This window comes from Amia ocellicauda, unplaced genomic scaffold, assembly GCF_036373705.1.
Source record: "Amia ocellicauda isolate fAmiCal2 unplaced genomic scaffold, fAmiCal2.hap1 HAP1_SCAFFOLD_73, whole genome shotgun sequence".
Lineage (NCBI taxonomy): Eukaryota > Metazoa > Chordata > Actinopteri > Amiiformes > Amiidae > Amia > Amia ocellicauda.
Genome location: NW_027103000.1, coordinates 87501 through 107215, shown reverse-complemented (window position 1 = coordinate 107215; position 19715 = coordinate 87501). Strand labels below are relative to the sequence as shown.

General features: G+C 43.5%; 14 non-coding genes and 3 pseudogenes across 14 annotated transcripts; all 17 read left to right on the top strand.

Annotated features, from left to right (window-relative positions):
* Nucleotides 1-44: 44 nt before the first annotated feature.
* On the top strand, nucleotides 45-163 carry LOC136742090 (5S ribosomal RNA). The gene has a single exon (XR_010814720.1). It is a non-coding gene; the product is annotated as a 5S ribosomal RNA (ribosomal RNA).
* Nucleotides 164-1229: 1066 nt separating this feature from the next.
* Nucleotides 1230-1348, top strand: LOC136742232 (5S ribosomal RNA). Its single transcript, XR_010814855.1, has one exon. It is a non-coding gene; the product is annotated as a 5S ribosomal RNA (ribosomal RNA).
* Nucleotides 1349-2414: 1066 nt separating this feature from the next.
* LOC136742205 (5S ribosomal RNA) lies at nucleotides 2415-2533 on the top strand. Its single transcript, XR_010814830.1, has one exon. It is a non-coding gene; the product is annotated as a 5S ribosomal RNA (ribosomal RNA).
* Nucleotides 2534-3599: 1066 nt separating this feature from the next.
* LOC136742220 (5S ribosomal RNA) lies at nucleotides 3600-3718 on the top strand. Its single transcript, XR_010814844.1, has one exon. It is a non-coding gene; the product is annotated as a 5S ribosomal RNA (ribosomal RNA).
* Nucleotides 3719-4784: 1066 nt separating this feature from the next.
* LOC136742237 (uncharacterized) lies at nucleotides 4785-4913 on the top strand (annotated as a pseudogene).
* A 1065-nt stretch (nucleotides 4914-5978) lies between these two features.
* On the top strand, nucleotides 5979-6097 carry LOC136742023 (5S ribosomal RNA). Its single transcript, XR_010814656.1, has one exon. It is a non-coding gene; the product is annotated as a 5S ribosomal RNA (ribosomal RNA).
* Nucleotides 6098-7152: 1055 nt separating this feature from the next.
* LOC136742231 (5S ribosomal RNA) lies at nucleotides 7153-7271 on the top strand. The gene has a single exon (XR_010814854.1). It is a non-coding gene; the product is annotated as a 5S ribosomal RNA (ribosomal RNA).
* Nucleotides 7272-8337: 1066 nt separating this feature from the next.
* On the top strand, nucleotides 8338-8446 carry LOC136742280 (uncharacterized; annotated as a pseudogene).
* A 1055-nt stretch (nucleotides 8447-9501) lies between these two features.
* Nucleotides 9502-9620, top strand: LOC136742233 (5S ribosomal RNA). The gene has a single exon (XR_010814856.1). It is a non-coding gene; the product is annotated as a 5S ribosomal RNA (ribosomal RNA).
* Nucleotides 9621-10686: 1066 nt separating this feature from the next.
* On the top strand, nucleotides 10687-10805 carry LOC136742224 (5S ribosomal RNA). The gene has a single exon (XR_010814848.1). It is a non-coding gene; the product is annotated as a 5S ribosomal RNA (ribosomal RNA).
* A 1055-nt stretch (nucleotides 10806-11860) lies between these two features.
* LOC136742229 (5S ribosomal RNA) lies at nucleotides 11861-11979 on the top strand. Its single transcript, XR_010814853.1, has one exon. It is a non-coding gene; the product is annotated as a 5S ribosomal RNA (ribosomal RNA).
* A 1056-nt stretch (nucleotides 11980-13035) lies between these two features.
* LOC136742012 (5S ribosomal RNA) lies at nucleotides 13036-13154 on the top strand. The gene has a single exon (XR_010814646.1). It is a non-coding gene; the product is annotated as a 5S ribosomal RNA (ribosomal RNA).
* A 1069-nt stretch (nucleotides 13155-14223) lies between these two features.
* Nucleotides 14224-14342, top strand: LOC136742228 (5S ribosomal RNA). The gene has a single exon (XR_010814852.1). It is a non-coding gene; the product is annotated as a 5S ribosomal RNA (ribosomal RNA).
* A 1059-nt stretch (nucleotides 14343-15401) lies between these two features.
* LOC136741976 (5S ribosomal RNA) lies at nucleotides 15402-15520 on the top strand. The gene has a single exon (XR_010814609.1). It is a non-coding gene; the product is annotated as a 5S ribosomal RNA (ribosomal RNA).
* Nucleotides 15521-16575: 1055 nt separating this feature from the next.
* On the top strand, nucleotides 16576-16684 carry LOC136742275 (uncharacterized; annotated as a pseudogene).
* A 1066-nt stretch (nucleotides 16685-17750) lies between these two features.
* LOC136742247 (5S ribosomal RNA) lies at nucleotides 17751-17869 on the top strand. The gene has a single exon (XR_010814868.1). It is a non-coding gene; the product is annotated as a 5S ribosomal RNA (ribosomal RNA).
* Nucleotides 17870-18924: 1055 nt separating this feature from the next.
* LOC136742085 (5S ribosomal RNA) lies at nucleotides 18925-19043 on the top strand. Its single transcript, XR_010814715.1, has one exon. It is a non-coding gene; the product is annotated as a 5S ribosomal RNA (ribosomal RNA).
* Nucleotides 19044-19715: the final 672 nt, after the last annotated feature.

Here is a 19715-nt window from a genome sequence, read left to right as displayed (position 1 = left end):
ATATTGCCTTCCCTTTAAGTAGAGCGTCAGGGACAGCCTCCCTGGCTTACGGCCATACTAGCCTGAATACGCCCGATCTCGTCCGATCTCGGAAGCTAAGCAGGCTCTGGCCTGGTCAGTACTTGGATGGGAGACCGTCTGGGAATACCAGGTGCTGTAAGCTTTTGCATCTTTTACACACCAGAGGGCGACAAATCACGAGTTTTAACTTTGGATACACGCAATTTCATCATTATTTCAGATTTGACTTCCCCAAATACACAGGCATACAATAGATCTTGTTCTCCAACGTAAACGGTCCCTAGAAACTAGGGTACATTCGTAAATAAATTGAGCATCATGGCTAGAAGTGACTAAATGTTGCCTAATCTATCTCATCGAGAAATGACACAATTACAGCAACACAAAAAGGAACTCCACCGGACAAAGTTCAGTGCTCACAAGGAGCCTCATTCAACACACACGGTTCCATTCCCATTCATGCAAAGCACGAAAGTGTAAAACTTGGGAACATACTTGAGAGCAAAGATCACATTCAATCTCATTCAAGGCACGGATGTGAATGCAACGGGATGAAATAACTGAATTGATGCCTGCCCTCGAACTGTGATGATGGACTACCCGACTCGCCAATAATATTGGCTTCTGGTGTATTGAAATACAGGAGCTGCTGGATGTGTGTGTTTTCTTACCCCCTCACCATAGTTTGTCAAATGTTTAAACAACTGAACTTATATTCAAGGTTTGTTTCTCTTCATATGTTTTACTGGTTTACATTTGTCTCAGCAACCTGTTGAATGATTCTTCTGCTTTCAAATTAAAATGACAACAGGATGAATGCACACACTTGAAAATACAATACATGCAATGTTATGCATCATAGTGATGCAACCTCCTTTCAGTTTCATACTGCATGTCAATTGAAATCCTTACTGAAATGCACACCTTCTCAAGATTGCGCTTGACTGGCGTGTCAGGCACTCAATTACAGCTGTTTTATCAAGACAATGTGTTCGTTTTGTAATACATAGTTCCGGTCTGGTGTGGCACCCCAGCTAACGCACAACGTTGCCACAATGTTGCCACAACGTGGCGTGTTAGCAGGGACTGTCTGCGGCGCGCTGGTGTGTCCCGGGCTTTAGAGTAGAGAGACAGTTCAACTGTAAGTATGAACGGCAGAAACGGATATTGCCTTCCCTTTAAGTAGAGCGTCAGGGACAGCCTCCCTGGCTTACGGCCATACTAGCCTGAATACGCCCGATCTCGTCCGATCTCGGAAGCTAAGCAGGCTCGGGCCTGGTCAGTACTTGGATGGGAGACCGCCTGGGAATACCAGGTGCTGTAAGCTTTTGCATCTCTTACACACCAGAGGGCGACAAATCACGAGTTTTAACTTTGGATACACGCAATTTCATCATTATTTCAGATTTGACTTCCCCAAATACACAGGCATACAATAGATCTTGTTCTCCAACGTAAACGGTCCCTAGTAACTAGGGTACATTCGTAAATAAATTGAGCATCATGGCTAGAAGTGACTAAATGTTGCCTAATCTTTCTCATCGAGAAATGACACAATTACAGCAACACAAAAAGGAACTCCACCGGACAAAGTTCAGTGCTCACAAGGAGCCTCATTCAACACACACGGTTCCATTCCCATTCATGCAAAGCACGAAAGTGTAAAACTTGGGAACATACTTGAGAGCAAAGATCACATTCAATCTCATTCAAGGCACGGATGTGAATGCAACGGGATGAAATTACTGAAATGATGCCTGCCCTCGAACTGTGATGATGGACTACCCGACTCGCCAATAATATTGGGTTCTGGTGTATTGAAATACAGGAGCTGCTGGATTTGTGTGTTTTCTTACCCCCTCACCATAGTTTGTCAAATGTTTAAACAACTGAACTTATATTCAAGGTTTGTTTCTCTTCATATGTTTTACTGGTTTACATTTGTCTCAGCAACCTGTTGAATGATTCTTCTGCTTTCAAAACAAAATGACAACAGGATGAATGCACACACTTGAAAATACAATACATGCAATGTTATGCATCATAGTGATGCAACCTCCTTTCAGTTTCATACTGCATGTCAATTGAAATCCTTACTGAAATGCACACCTTCTCAAGATTGCGCTTGACTGGCGTGTCAGGCACTCAATTACAGCTGTTTTATCAAGACAATGTGTTCGTTTTGTAATATATAGTTCCGGTCTGGTGTGGCACCCCAGCTAACGCACAACGTTGCCACAACGCTGCCACAACGTGGCGTGTTAGCAGGGACTGTCTGCGGCGCGCTGGTGTGTCCCGGGCTTTAGAGTAGAGAGACAGTTCAACTGTAAGTATGAACGGCAGAAACGGATATTGCCTTCCCTTTAAGTAGAGCGTCAGGGACAGCCTCCCTGGCTTACGGCCATACTAGCCTGAATACGCCCGATCTCGTCCGATCTCGGAAGCTAAGCAGGCTCTGGCCTGGTCAGTACTTGGATGGGAGACCGTCTGGGAATACCAGGTGCTGTACGCTTTTGCATCTTTTACACACCAGAGGGCGACAAATCACGAGTTTTAACTTTGGATACACGCAATTTCATCATTATTTCAGATTTGACTTCCCCAAATACACAGGCATACAATAGATCTTGTTCTCCAACGTAAACGGTCCCTAGAAACTAGGGTACATTCGTAAATAAATTGAGCATCATGGCTAGAAGTGACTAAATGTTGCCTAATCTATCTCATCGAGAAATGACACAATTACAGCAACACAAAAAGGAACTCCACCGGACAAAGTTCAGTGCTCACAAGGAGCCACATTCAACACACACGGTTCCATTCCCATTCATGCAAAGCACGAAAGTGTAAAACTTGGGAACATACTTGAGAGCAAAGATCACATTCAATCTCATTCAAGGCACGGATGTGAATGCAACGGGATGAAATAACTGAATTGATGCCTGCCCTCGAACTGTGATGATGGACTACCCGACTCGCCAATAATATTGGCTTCTGGTGTATTGAAATACAGGAGCTGCTGGATGTGTGTGTTTTCTTACCCCCTCACCATAGTTTGTCAAATGTTTAAACAACTGAATTTATATTCAAGGTTTGTTTCTCTTCATATGTTTTACTGGTTTACATTTGTCTCAGCAACCTGTTGAATGATTCTTCTGCTTTCAAATTAAAATGACAACAGGATGAATGCACACACTTGAAAATACAATACATGCAATGTTATGCATCATAGTGATGCAACCTCCTTTCAGTTTCATACTGCATGTCAATTGAAATCCTTACTGAAATGCACACCTTCTCAAGATTGCGCTTGACTGGCGTGTCAGGCACTCAATTACAGCTGTTTTATCAAGACAATGTGTTCGTTTTGTAATACATAGTTCCGGTCTGGTGTGGCACCCCAGCTAACGCACAACGTTGCCACAATGTTGCCACAACGTGGCGTGTTAGCAGGGACTGTCTGCGGCGCGCTGGTGTGTCCCGGGCTTTAGAGTAGAGAGACAGTTCAACTGTAAGTATGAACGGCAGAAACGGATATTGCCTTCCCTTTAAGTAGAGCGTCAGGGACAGCCTCCCTGGCTTACGGCCATACTAGCCTGAATACGCCCGATCTCGTCCGATCTCGGAAGCTAAGCAGGCTCGGGCCTGGTCAGTACTTGGATGGGAGACCGCCTGGGAATACCAGGTGCTGTAAGCTTTTGCATCTTTTACACACCAGAGGGCGACAAATCACGAGTTTTAACTTTGGATACACGCAATTTCATCATTATTTCAGATTTGACTTCCCCAAATACACAGGCATACAATAGATATTGTTCTCCAACGTAAACGGTCCCTAGTAACTAGGGTACATTCGTAAATAAATTGAGCATCATGGCTAGAAGTGACTAAATGTTGCCTAATCTTTCTCATCGAGAAATGACACAATTACAGCAACACAAAAAGGAACTCCACCGGACAAAGTTCAGTGCTCACAAGGAGCCTCATTCAACACACACGGTTCCATTCCCATTCATGCAAAGCACGAAAGTGTAAAACTTGGGAACATACTTGAGAGCAAAGATCACATTCAATCTCATTCAAGGCACGGATGTGAATGCAACGGGATGAAATTACTGAAATGATGCCTGCCCTCGAACTGTGATGATGGACTACCCGACTCGCCAATAATATTGGGTTCTGGTGTATTGAAATACAGGAGCTGCTGGATTTGTGTGTTTTCTTACCCCCTCACCATAGTTTGTCAAATGTTTAAACAACTGAACTTATATTCAAGGTTTGTTTCTCTTCATATGTTTTACTGGTTTACATTTGTCTCAGCAACCTGTTGAATGATTCTTCTGCTTTCAAAAAAAAATGACAACAGGATGAATGCACACACTTGAAAATACAATAAATGCAATGTTATGCATCATAGTGATGCAACCTCCTTTCAGTTTCATACTGCATGTCAATTGAAATCCTTACTGAAATGCACACCTTCTCAAGATTGCGCTTGACTGGCGTGTCAGGCACTCAATTACAGCTGTTTTATCAAGACAATGTGTTCGTTTTGTAATACATAGTTCCGGTCTGGTGTGGCACCCCAGCTAACGCACAACGTTGCCACAATGTTGCCACAACGTGGCGTGTTAGCAGGGACTGTCTGCGGCGCGCTGGTGTGTCCCGGGCTTTAGAGTAGAGAGACAGTTCAACTGTAAGTATGAACGGCAGAAACGGATATTGCCTTCCCTTTAAGTAGAGCGTCAGGGACAGCCTCCCTGGCTTACGGCCATACTAGCCTGAATACGCCCGATCTCGTCCGATCTCGTCCGATCTCGGAAGCTAAGCAGGCTCGGGCCTGGTCAGTACTTGGATGGGAGACCGCCTGGGAATACCAGGTGCTGTAAGCTTTTCATCTTTTACACACCAGAGGGCGACAAATCACGAGTTTTAACTTTGGATACACGCAATTTCATCATTATTTCAGATTTGACTTCCCCAAATACACAGGCATACAATAGATCTTGTTCTCCAACGGAAACGGTCCCTAGTAACTAGGGTACATTCGTAAATAAATTGAGCATCATGGCTAGAAGTGACTAAATGTTGCCTAATCTTTCTCATCGAGAAATGACACAATTACAGCAACACAAAAAGGAACTCCACCGGACAAAGTTCAGTGCTCACAAGGAGCCTCATTCAACACACACGGTTCCATTCCCATTCATGCAAAGCACGAAAGTGTAAAACTTGGGAACATACTTGAGAGCAAAGATCACATTCAATCTCATTCAAGGCACGGATGTGAATGCAACGGGATGAAATTACTGAAATGATGCCTGCCCTCGAACTGTGATGATGGACTACCCGACTCGCCAATAATATTGGGTTCTGGTGTATTGAAATACAGGAGCTGCTGGATTTGTGTGTTTTCTTACCCCCTCACCATAGTTTGTCAAATGTTTAAACAACTGAACTTATATTCAAGGTTTGTTTCTCTTCATATGTTTTACTGGTTTACATTTGTCTCAGCAACCTGTTGAATGATTCTTCTGCTTTCAAAACAAAATGACAACAGGATGAATGCACACACTTGAAAATACAATACATGCAATGTTATGCATCATAGTGATGCAACCTCCTTTCAGTTTCATACTGCATGTCAATTGAAATCCTTACTGAAATGCACACCTTCTCAAGATTGCGCTTGAATGGCGTGTCAGGCACTCAATTACAGCTGTTTTATCAAGACAATGTGTTAGTTTTGTAATATATAGTTCCGGTCTGGTGTGGCACCCCAGCTAACGCACAACGTTGCCACAACGCTGCCACAACGTGGCGTGTTAGCAGGGACTGTCTGCGGCGCGCTGGTGTGTCCCGGGCTTTAGAGTAGAGAGACAGTTCAACTGTAAGTATGAACGGCAGAAACGGATATTGCCTTCCCTTTAAGTAGAGCGTCAGGGACAGCCTCCCTGGCTTACGGCCATACTAGCCTGAATACGCCCGATCTCGTCCGATCTCGGAAGCTAAGCAGGCTCGGACCTGGTCAGTACTTGGATGGGAGACCGCCTGGGAATACCAGGTGCTGTAAGCTTTTGCATCTTTTACACACCAGAGGGCGACAAATCACGAGTTTTAACTTTGGATACACGCAATTTCATCATTATTTCAGATTTGACTTCCCCAAATACACAGGCATACAATAGATCTTGTTCTCCAACGTAAACGGTCCCTAGTAACTAGGGTACATTCGTAAATAAATTGAGCATCATGGCTAGAAGTGACTAAATGTTGCCTAATCTTTCTCATCGAGAAATGACACAATTACAGCAACACAAAAAGGAACTCCACCGGACAAAGTTCAGTGCTCACAAGGAGCCTCATTCAACACACACGGTTCCATTCCCATTCATGCAAAGCACAAAAGTGTAAAACTTGGGAACATACTTGAGAGCAAAGATCACATTCAATCTCATTCAAGGCACGGATGTGAATGCAACGGGATGAAATTACTGAAATGATGCCTGCCCTCGAACTGTGATGATGGACTACCCGACTCGCCAATAATATTGGGTTCTGGTGTATTGAAATACAGGAGCTGCTGGATTTGTGTGTTTTCTTACCCCCTCACCATAGTTTGTCAAATGTTTAAACAACTGAACTTATATTCAAGGTTTGTTTCTCTTCATATGTTTTACTGGTTTACATTTGTCTCAGCAACCTGTTGAATGATTCTTCTGCTTTCAAAACAAAATGACAACAGGATGAATGCACACACTTGAAAATACAATACATGCAATGTTATGCATTATAGTGATGCAACCTCCTTTCAGTTTCATACTGCATGTCAATTGAAATCCTTACTGAAATGCACACCTTCTCAAGATTGCGCTTGACTGGCGTGTCAGGCACTCAATTACAGCTGTATTATCAAGACAATGTGTTCGTTTTGTAATACATAGTTCCGGTCTGGTGTGGCACCCCAGCTAACGCACAACGTTGCCACAACGTTTCGTGTTAGCAGGGACTGTCTGCGGCGCGCTGGTTTGTCCCGGGCTTTAGAGTAGAGTGACAGTTCAACTGTAAGTATGAACGGCAGAAACTGATATTGCCTTCCCTTTAAGTAGAGCGTCAGGGACAGCCTCCCTGGCTTACGGCTATACTAGCCTGAATACGCCCGATCTCGTCCGATCTCGGAAGCTGAGCAGGCTCGGGCCTGGTCAGTACTTGAATGGGAGACCGCCTGGGAATACCGGGTGCTGTAAGCTTTTGCATCTTTTACACACCAGAGGGCGACAAATCACGAGTTTTAACTTTGGATACACGCAATTTCATCATTATTTCAGATTTGACTTCCCCAAATACACAGGCATACAATAGATCTTGTTCTCCAACATAAACGGTCCCTAGTAACTAGGGTACATTCGTAAATAAATTGAGCATCATGGCTAGAAGTGACTAAATGTTGCCTAATCTTTCTCATCGAGAAATGACACAATTACAGCAACACAAAAAGGAACTCCACCGGACAAAGTTCAGTGCTCACAAGGAGCCTCATTCAACACACACGGTTCCATTCCCATTCATGCAATGCACGAAAGTGTAAAACTTGGGAACATACTTGAGAGCAAAGATCACATTCAATCTCATTCAAGGCACGGATGTGAATGCAACGGGATGAAATTACTGAAATGATGCCTGCCCTCGAACTGTGATGATGGACTACCCGACTCGCCAATAATATTGGGTTCTGGTGTATTGAAATACAGGAGCTGCTGGATTTGTGTGTTTTTTTACCCCCTCACCATAGTTTGTCAAATGTTTAAACAACTGAACTTATATTCAAGGTTTGTTTCTCTTCATATGTTTTACTGGTTTACATTTGTCTCAGCAACCTGTTGAATGATTCTTCTGCTTTCAAAACAAAATGACAACAGGATGAATGCACACACTTGAAAATACAATACATGCAATGTTATGCATCATAGTGATGCAACCTCCTTTCAGTTTCATACTGCATGTCAATTGAAATCCTTACTGAAATGCACACCTTCTCAAGATTGCGCTTGACTGGCGTGTCAGGCACTCAATTACAGCTGTTTTATCAAAACAACGTGTTCGTTTTGTTATATATAGTTCCGGTCTGGTGTGGCACCCCAGCTAACGCACAACGTTGCCACAATGTTGCCACAACGTGGCGTGTTAGCAGGGACTGTCTGCGGCGCGCTGGTGTGTCCCGGGCTTTAGAGTAGAGAGACAGTTCAACTGTAAGTATGAACGGCAGAAACGGATATTGCCTTCCCTTTAAGTAGAGTGTCAGGGACAGCATTCCTGGCTTACGGCCATACTAGCCTGAATACGCCCGATCTCGGAAGCTAAACAGGCTTGGGCCAGGTCAGTACTTGGATGGGAGACCGCCTGGGAATACCAGGTGCTGTAAGCTTTTGCATCTTTTACACACCAGAGGGCGACAAATCACGAGTTTTAACTTTGGATACACGCAATTTCATCATTATTTCAGATTTTACTTCCCCAAATACACAGGCATACAATAGATCTTGTTCTCCAACGTAAACGGTCCCTAGTAACTAGGGTACATTCGTAAATAAATTGAGCATCATGGCTAGAAGTGACTAAATGTTGCCTAATCTTTATCATCGAGAAATGACACAATTACAGCAACACAAAAAGGAACTCCACCGGACAAAGTTCAGTGCTCACAAGGAGCCTCATTCAACACACACGGTTCCATTCCCATTCATGCAATGCACGAAAGTGTAAAACTTGGGAACATACTTGAGAGCAAAGATCACATTCAATCTCATTCAAGGCACGGATGTGAATGCAACGGGATGAAATTACTGAAATGATGCCTGCCCTCGAACTGTGATGATGGACTACCCGACTCGCCAATAATATTGGGTTCTGGTGTATTGAAATACAGGAGCTGCTGGATTTGTGTGTTTTTTTACCCCCTCACCATAGTTTGTCAAATGTTTAAACAACTGAACTTATATTCAAGGTTTGTTTCTCTTCATATGTTTTACTGGTTTACATTTGTCTCAGCAACCTGTTGAATGATTCTTCTGCTTTCAAAACAAAATGACAACAGGATGAATGCACACACTTGAAAATACAATACATGCAATGTTATGCATCATAGTGATGCAACCTCCTTTCAGTTTCATACTGCATGTCAATTGAAATCCTTACTGAAATGCACACCTTCTCAAGATTGCGCTTGACTGGCGTGTCAGGCACTCAATTACAGCTGTTTTATCAAGACAACGTGTTCGTTTTGTAATATATAGTTCCGGTCTGGTGTGGCACCCCAGCTAACGCACAATGTTGCCACAACGTGGCGTGTTAGCAGGGACTGTCTGCGGCGCGCTGGTGTGTCCCGGGCTTTACAGTAGAGAGACAGTTCAACTGTAAGTATGAACGGCAGAAACGGATATTGCCTTCCCTTTAAGTAGAGCATCAGGGACAGCCTCCCTGGCTTACGGCCATACTAGCCTGAATACGCCCGATCTCGTCCGATCTCGGAAGCTAAGCAGGCTCGTTCCTGGTCAGTACTTGGATGGGAGACCGCCTGGGAATACCTGGTGCTGTAAGCTTTTGCATCTTTTACACACCAGAGGGCGACAAATCACGAGTTTTAACTTTGGATACACGCAATTTCATCATTATTTCAGATTTGACTTCCCCAAATACACAGGCATACAATAGATCTTGTTCTCCAACGTAAACGGTCCCTAGTAACTAGGGTACATTCGTAAATAAATTGAGCATCATGGCTAGAAGTGACTAAATGTTGCCTAATCTTTCTCATCAAGAAATGAGACAATTACAGCAACACAAAAAAGAACTCCACCGGACAAAGTTCAGTGCTCACAAGGAGCCTCATTCAACACACACGGTTCCATTCCCATTCATGCAAAGCACGAAAGTGTAAAACTTGGGAACTTACTTGAGAGCAAAGATCACATTCAATCTCATTCAAGGCACGGATGTGAATGCAACGGGATGAAATTACTGAAATGATGACTGCCCTCGAACTGTGAAGATGGACTACCCGACTTGCCAATAATATTGGGTTCTGGTGTATTGAAATACAGGAGCTGCTGGATTTGTGTGTTTTCTTACCCCCTCACCATAGTTTGTCAAATGTTTAAACAACTGAACTTATATTCAAGGTTTGTTTCTCTTCATATGTTTTACTGGTTTACATTTGTCTCAGCAACCTGTTGAATGATTCTTCTGCTTTCAAAACAAAATGACAACAGGATGAATGCACACACTTGAAAATACAATACATGCAATGTTATGCATCATAGTGATGCAACCTCCTTTCAGTTTCATACTGCATGTCAATTGAAATCCTTACTGAAATGCACACCTTCTCAAGATTGCGCTTGACTGGCGTGTCAGGCACTCAATTACAGCTGTTTAATCAAGACAATGTGTTCGTTTTGTAATATATAGTTCCGGTCTGGTGTGGCACCCCAGCTAACGCACAACGTTGCCACAATGTTGCCACAACGTGGCGTGTTAGCAGGGACTGTCTGCGGCGCGCTGGTGTGTCCCGGGCTTTAGAGTAGAGAGACAGTTCAACTGTAAGTATGAGCGGCAGAAACGGATATTGCCTTCCCTTTAAGTAGAGCGTCAGGGACAGCCTCCCTGGCTTACGGCCATACTAGCCTGAATAAGCCCGATCTCGTCCGATCTCGGAAGCTAAGCAGGCTCGGGCCTGGTCAGTCCTTGGATGGGAGACCGCCTGGGAATACCAGGTGCTGTAAGCTTTTGCATCTTTTACACACCAGAGGGCGACAAATCACGAGTTTTAACTTTGGATACACGCAATTTCATCATTATTTCAGATTTGACTTCCCCAAATACACAGGCATACAATAGATCTTGTTCTCCAACGTAAACGGTCCCTAGTAACTAGGGTACATTCGTAAATAAATTGAGCATCATGGCTAGAAGTGACTAAATGTTGCCTAATCTTTCTCATCGAGAAATGACACAATTACAGCAACACAAAAAGGAACTCCACCGGACAAAGTTCAGTGCTCACAAGGAGCCTCATTCAACACACACGGTTCCATTCCCATTCATGCAAAGCACGAAAGTGTAAAACTTGGGAACATACTTGAGAGCAAAGATCACATTCAATCTCATTCAAGGCACGGATGTGAATGCACCGGGATGAAATTACTGAAATGATGCCTGCCCTCGAACTGTGATGATGGACTACCCGACTCGCCAATAATATTGGGTTCTGGTGTATTGAAATACAGGAGCTGCTGGATTTGTGTGTTTTCTTACCCCCTCACCATAGTTTGTCAAATGTTTAAACAACTGAACTTATATTCAAGGTTTGTTTCTCTTCATATGTTTTACTGGTTTACATTTGTCTCAGCAACCTGTTGAATGATTCTTCTGCTTTCAAAACAAAATGACAACAGGATGAATGCACACACTTGAAAATACAATACATGCAATGTTATGCATCATAGTGATGCAACCTCCTTTCAGTTTCATACTGCATGTCAATTGAAATCCTTACTGAAATGCACACCTTCTCAAGATTGCGCTTGACTGGCGTGTCAGGCACTCAATTACAGCTGTATTATCAAGACAATGTGTTCGTTTTGTAAAATATAGTTCCGGTCTGGTGTGGCACCCCAGCTAACGCACAACGTTGCCACAACGTTTCGTGTTAGCAGGGACTGTCTGCGGCGCGCTGGTGTGTCCCGGGCTTTAGAGTAGAGAGACAGTTCAACTGTAAGTATGAACGGCAGAAACGGATATTGCCTTCCCTTTAAGTAGAGCGTCAGGGACAGCCTTCCTGCCTTACGGCCATACTAGCCTGAATACGCCCGATCTCGTCCGATCTCGGAAGCCAAGCAGGCTCGGGCCTGGTCAGTACTTGGATGGGAGACTGCCTGGGAATACCAGGTGCTGTAAGCTCTTGCACCTTTTAATAAACTAGAGGGCGACATATCACGAGTTTTAACTTTGGATACACACAATTTCATCATTATTTCAGATTTTACTTCCCCAAATACACAGGCATACAATAGATCTTGTTCTCCAACGTAAACGGTCCCTAGTAACTAGGGTACATTCGTAAATAAATTGAGCATCATGGCTAGAAGTGACTAAATGTTGCCTAATTTTTCTCATCGAGAAATGACACAATTACAGCAACACAAAAAGGAACTCCACCGGACAAAGTTCAGTGCTCACAAGGAGCCTCATTCAACACACACGGTTCCATTCCCATTCATGCAAAGCACGAAAGTGTAAAACTTGGGAACATACTTGAGAGCAAAGATCACATTCAATCTCATTCAAGGCACGGATGTGAATGCAACGGGATGAAATTACTGAAATGATGCCTGCCCTCGAACTGTGATGATGGACTACCCGACTCGCCAATAATATTGGGTTCTGGTGTATTGAAATACAGGAGCTGCTGGATTTGTGTGTTTTCTTACCCCCTCACCATAGTTTGTCAAATGTTTAAACAACTGAACTTATATTCAAGGTTTGTTTCTCTTCATATGTTTTACTGGTTTACATTTGTCTCAGCAACCTGTTGAATGATTCTTCTGCTTTCAAAACAAAATGACAACAGGATGAATGCACACACTTGAAAATACAATACATGCAATGTTATGCATCATAGTGATGCAACCTCCTTTCAGTTTCATACTGCATGTCAATTGAAATCCTTACTGAAATGCACACCTTCTCAAGATTGCGCTTGACTGGCGTGTCAGGCACTCAATTACAGCTGTATTATCAAGACAATGTGTTCGTTTTGTAAAATATAGTTCCGGTCTGGTGTGGCACCCCAGCTAACGCACAACGTTGCCACAACGTTTCGTGTTAGCAGGGACTGCCTGCGGCGCGCTGGTGTGTCCCGGACTTTAGAGTAGAGAGACAGTTCAACTGCAAGTATGAGCGGCAGAAACGGATATTGCCTTCCCTTTAAGTAGAGCGTCAGGGACAGCCTCCCTGGCTTACGGCCATACTAGCCTGAATACGCCCGATCTCGTCCGATCTCGGAAGCTAAGCAGGCTTGGGCCTGGTCAGTACTTGGATGGGAGACCGCCTTGGAATACCAGGTGCTGTAAGCTTTTGCATCTTTTACACACCAGAGGGCGACAAATCACGAGTTTTAACTTTGGATACACGCAATTTCATCAATATTTCAGATTTTACTTCCCCAAATACACAGGCATACAATAGATCTTGTTCTCCAACGTAAATGGTCCCTAGTAACTAGGGTACATTCGTAAATAAATTGAGCATCATGGCTAGAAGTGACTAAATGTTGCCTAATCTTTCTCATCGAGAAATGACACAATTACAGCAACACAAAAAGGAACTCCACCGGACAAAGTTCAGTGCTCACAAGGAGCCTCATTCAACACACACGGTTCCATTCCCATTCATGCAAAGCACGAAAGTGTAAAACTTGGGAACATACTTGAGAGCAAAGATCACATTCAATCTCATTCAAGGCACGGATGTGAATGCAACGGGATGAAATTACTGAAATGATGCCTGCCCTCGAACTGTGATGATGGACTACCCGACTCGCCAATAATATTGGGTTCTGGTGTATTGAAATACAGGAGCTGCTGGATTTGTGTGTTTTCTTACCCCCTCACCATAGTTTGTCAAATGTTTAAACAACTGAACTTATATTCAAGGTTTGTTTCTCTTCATATGTTTTACTGGTTTACATTTGTCTCAGCAACCTCAGCAAGAATGATTCTTCTGCTTTCAAAACAAAATGACAACAGGATGAATGCACACACTTGAAAATACAATACATGCAATGTTATGCATCATAGTGATGCAACCTCCTTTCAGTTTCATACTGCATGTCAATTGAAATCCTTACTGAAATGCACACCTTCTCAAGATTGCGCTTGACTGGCGTGTCAGGCACTCAATTACAGCTGTATTATCAAGACAATGTGTTCGTTTTGTAATATATAGTTCCGGTCTGGTGTGGCACCCCAGCTAACGCACAACGTTGCCACAATGTTGCCACAACGTGGCGTGTTAGCAGGGACTGTCTGCGGCGCGCTGGTGTGTCCCGGGCTTTAGAGTAGAGAGACAGTTCAACTGTAAGTATGAACGGCAGAAACGGATATTGCCTTCCCTTTAAGTAGAGCGTCAGGGACAGCCTTCCTGCCTTACGGCCATACTAGCCTGAATACGCCCGATCTCGTCCGATCTCGGAAGCCAAGCAGGCTCGGGCCTGGTCAGTACTTGGATGGGAGACTGCCTGGGAATACCAGGTGCTGTAAGCTCTTGCACCTTTTAATAAACTAGAGGGCGACAAATCACGAGTTTTAACTTTGGATACACGCAATTTCATCATTATTTCACATTTGACTTCCCCAAATACACAGGCATACAATAGATCTTGTTCTCCAACGTAAACGGTCCCTAGTAACTAGGGTACATTCGTAAATAAATTGAGCATCATGGCTAGAAGTGACTAAATGTTGCCTAATCTTTCTCATCGAGAAATGACACAATTACAGCAACACAAAAAGGAACTCCACCGGACAAAGTTCAGTGCTCACAAGGAGCCTCATTCAACACACACGGTTCCATTCCCATTCATGCAAAGCACGAAAGTGTAAAACTTGGGAACATACTTGAGAGCAAAGATCACATTCAATCTCATTCAAGGCACGGATGTGAATGCAACGGGATGAAATTACTGAAATGATGCCTGCCCTCGAACTGTGATGATGGACTACCCGACTCGCCAATAATATTGGGTTCTGGTGTATTGAAATACAGGAGCTGCTGGATTTGTGTGTTTTCTTACCCCCTCACCATAGTTTGTCAAATGTTTAAACAACTGAACTTATATTCAAGGTTTGTTTCTCTTCATATGTTTTACTGGTTTACATTTGTCTCAGCAACCTCAGCAAGAATGATTCTTCTGCTTTCAAAACAAAATGACAACAGGATGAATGCACACACTTGAAAATACAATACATGCAATGTTATGCATCATAGTGATGCAACCTCCTTTCAGTTTCATACTGCATGTCAATTGAAATCCTTACTGAAATGCACACCTTCTCAAGATTGCGCTTGACTGGCGTGTCAGGCACTCAATTACAGCTGTATTATCAAGACAATGTGTTCGTTTTGTAATATATAGTTCCGGTCTGGTGTGGCACCCCAGCTAACGCACAACGTTGCCACAACGTTTCGTGTTAGCAGGGACTGTCTGCGGCGCGCTGGTGTGTCCCGGGCTTTAGAGTAGAGAGACAGTTCAACTGTAAGTATGAACGGCAGAAACGGATATTGCCTTCCCTTTAAGTAGCGCGTCAGGGACAGCCTCCCTGGCTTACGGCCATACTAGCCTGAATACGCCCGATCTCGTCCGATCTCGGAAGCTAAGCAGGCTCGGGCCTGGTCAGTACTTGGATGGGAGACCCCCTGGGAATACCAGGTGCTGTAAGCTTTTGCATCTTTTACACACCAAAGGGCGACAAATCACGAGTTTTAACTTTGGATACACGCAATTTCATCATTATTTCAGATTTGACTTCCCCAAATACACAGGCATACAATAGATCTTGTTCTCCAACGTAAACGGTCCCTAGTAACTAGTGTACATTCGTAAATAAATTGAGCATCATGGCTAGAAGTGACTAAATGTTGCCTAATCTTTCTCATCGAGAAATGACACAATTACACCAACACAAAAAGGAACTCCACCGGACAAAGTTCAGTGCTCACAAGGAGCCTCATTCAACACACACGGTTCCATTCCCATTCATGCAAAGCACGAAAGTGTAAAACTTGGGAAAATACTTGAGAGCAAAGATCACATTCAATCTCATTCAAGGCACGGATGTGAATGCAACGGGATGAAATTACTGAAATGATGCCTGCCCTCGAACTGTGATGATGGACTACCCGACTCGCCAATAATATTGGGTTCTGGTGTATTGAAATACAGGAGCTGCTGGATTTGTGTGTTTTCTTACCCCCTCACCATAGTTTGTCAAATGTTTAAACAACTGAACTTATATTCAAGGTTTGTTTCTCTTCATATGTTTTACTGGTTTACATTTGTCTCAGCAACCTGTTGAATGATTCTTCTGCTTTCAAAACAAAATGACAACAGGATGAATGTACACACTTGAAAATACAATACATGCAATGTTATGCATCATAGTGATGCAACCTCATTTCAGTTTCATACTGCATGTCAATTGAAATCCTTACTGAAATGCACACCTTCTCAAGATTGCGCTTGACTGCCGTGTCAGGCACTCAATTACAGCTGTTTTATCAAGACAATGTGTTCGTTTTGTAAAATATAGTTCCGGTCTGGTGTGGCACCCCAGCTAACGCACAACGTTGCCACAACGTTTCGTGTTAGCAGGGACTGCCTGCGGCGCGCTGGTGTGTCCCGGACTTTAGAGTAGAGAGACAGTTCAACTGCAAGTATGAGCGGCAGAAACGGATATTGCCTTCCCTTTAAGTAGAGCGTCAGGGACAGCCTCCCTGGCTTACGGCCATACTAGCCTGAATACGCCCGATCTCGGAAGCTAAGCAGGCTCGGGCCTGGTCAGTACTTGGATGGGAGACCGCCTGGGAATACCAGGTGCTGTAAGCTTTTGCATCTTTTACACACCAGAGGGCGACAAATCACGAGTTTTAACTTTGGATACACGCAATTTCATCATTATTTCAGATTTGACTTCCCCAAATACACAGGCATACAATAGATCTTGTTCTCCAACGTAAACGGTCCCTAGTAACTAGGGTACATTCGTAAATAAATTGAGCATCATGGCTAGAAGTGACTAAATGTTGCCTAATCTTTCTCATCGAGAAATGACACAATTACAGCAACACAAAAAGGAACTCCACCGGACAAAGTTCAGTGCTCACAAGGAGCCTCATTCAACACACACGGTTCCATTCCCATTCATGCAAAGCACGAAAGTGTAAAACTTGGGAACATACTTGAGAACAAAGATCACATTCAATCTCATTCAAGGCACGGATGTGAATGCAACGGGATGAAATTACTGAAATGATGCCTGCCCTCGAACTGTGATGATGGACTACCCGACTCGCCAATAATATTGGGTTCTGGTGTATTGAAATACAGGAGCTGCTGGATTTGTGTGTTTTCTTACCCCCTCACCATAGTTTGTCAAATGTTTAAACAACTGAACTTATATTCAAGGTTTGTTTCTCTTCATATGTTTTACTGGTTTACATTTGTCTCAGCAACCTGTTGAATGATTCTTCTGCTTTCAAAACAAAATGACAACAGGATGAATGCACACACTTGAAAATACAATACATGCAATGTTATGCATCATAGTGATGCAACCTCCTTTCAGTTTCATACTGCATGTCAATTGAAATCCTTACTGAAATGCACACCTTCACAAGATTGCGCTTGACTGGCGTGTCAGGCACTCAATTACAGCTGTATTATCAAGACAATGTGTTCGTTTTGTAAAATATAGTTCCGGTCTGGTGTGGCACCCCAGCTAACGCACAACGTTGCCACAATGTTGCCACAACGTGGCGTGTTAGCAGGGACTGTCTGCGGCGCGCTGGTGTGTCCCGGGCTTTAGAGTAGAGAGACAGTTCAACTGTAAGTATGAACGGCAGAAACGGATATTGCCTTCCCTTTAAGTAGAGCGTCAGGGACAGCCTCCCTGGCTTACGGCCATACTATCCTGAATACGCCCGATCTCGTCAGATCTCGGAAGCTAAGCAGGCTCGTGCCTGGTCAGTACTTGGATGGGAGACCGCCTGGGAATACCAGGTGCTGTAAGCTTTTGCATCTTTTACACTCCAGAGGGCGACAAATCACGAGTTTTAACTTTGGATACACGCAATTTCATCATTATTTCAGATTTGACTTCCCCAAATACACAGGCATACAATAGATCTTGTTCTCCAACGTAAACGGTCCCTAGTAACTAGGGTACATTCGTAAATAAATTGAGCATCATGGCTAGAAGTGACTAAATGTTGCCTAATCTTTCTCATCGAGAAATGACACAATTACAGCAACACAAAAAGGAACTCCACCGGACAAAGTTCAGTGCTCACAAGGAGCCTCATTCAACACACACGGTTCCATTCCCATTCATGCAAAGCACGAAAGTGTAAAACTTGGGAACATACTTGAGAGCAAAGATCACATTCAATCTCATTCAAGGCACGGATGTGAATGCAACGGGATGAAATTACTGAAATGATGCCTGCCCTCGAACTGTGATGATGGACTACCCGACTCGCCAATAATATTGGGTTCTGGTGTATTGAAATACAGGAGCTGCTGGATTTGTGTGTTTTCTTACCCCCTCACCATAGTTTGTCAAATGTTTAAACAACTGAACTTATATTCAAGGTTTGTTTCTCTTCATATGTTTTACTGGTTTACATTTGTCTCAGCAACCTGTTGAATGATTCTTCTGCTTTCAAAACAAAATGACAACAGGATGAATGCACACACTTGAAAATACAATACATGCAATGTTATGCATCATAGTGATGCAACCTCCTTTCAGTTTCATACTGCATGTCAATTGAAATCCTTACTGAAATGCACACCTTCTCAAGATTGCGCTTGACTGGCGTGTCAGGCACTCAATTACAGCTGTTTTATCAAGACAATGTGTTCGTTTTGTAATATATAGTTCCGGTCTGGTGTGGCACCCCAGCTAACGCACAACGTTGCCACAACGTTTCGTGTTAGCAGGGACTGTCTGCGGCGTGCTGGTGTGTCCCGGACTTTAGAGTAGAGAGACAGTTCAACTGCAAGTATGAGCGGCAGAAACGGATATTGCCTTCCCTTTAAGTAGAGCGTCAGGGACAGCCTCCCTGGCTTACGGCCATACTAGCCTGAATACGCCCGATCTCGTCTGATCTCGGAAGCTAAGCAGGCTCGGGCCTGGTCAGTACTTGTATGGGAGACCACCTGGGAATACCAGGTGCTGTAAGCTTTTGCATCTTTTACACACCAGAGGGCGACAAATCACGAGTTTTAACTTTGGATACACGCAATTTCATCATTATTTCAGATTTGACTTCCCCAAATACACAGGCATACAATAGATCTTGTTCTCCAACGTAAACGGTCCCTAGTAACTAGGGTACATTCGTAAATAAATTGAGCATCATGGCTAGAAGTGACTAAATGTTGCCTAATCTTTCTCATCGAGAAATGACACAATTACAGCAACACAAAAAGGAACTCCACCGGACAAAGTTCAGTGCTCACAAGGAGCCTCATTCAACACACACGGTTCCATTCCCATTCATGCAAAGCACGAAAGTGTAAAACTTGGGAACATACTTGAGAGCAAAGATCACATTCAATCTCATTCAAGGCACGAATGTGAATGCAACGGGATGAAATTACTGAAATGATGCCTGCCCTCGAACTGTGATGATGGACTACCCGACTCGCCAATAATATTGGGTTCTGGTGTATTGAAATACAGGAGCTGCTGGATTTGTGTGTTTTCTAACCCCCTCACCATAGTTTGTCAAATGTTTAAACAACTGAACTTATATTCAAGGTTTGTTTCTCTTCATATGTTTTACTGGTTTACATTTGTCTCAGCAACCTGTTGAATGATTCTTCTGCTTTCAAAACAAAATGACAACAGGAT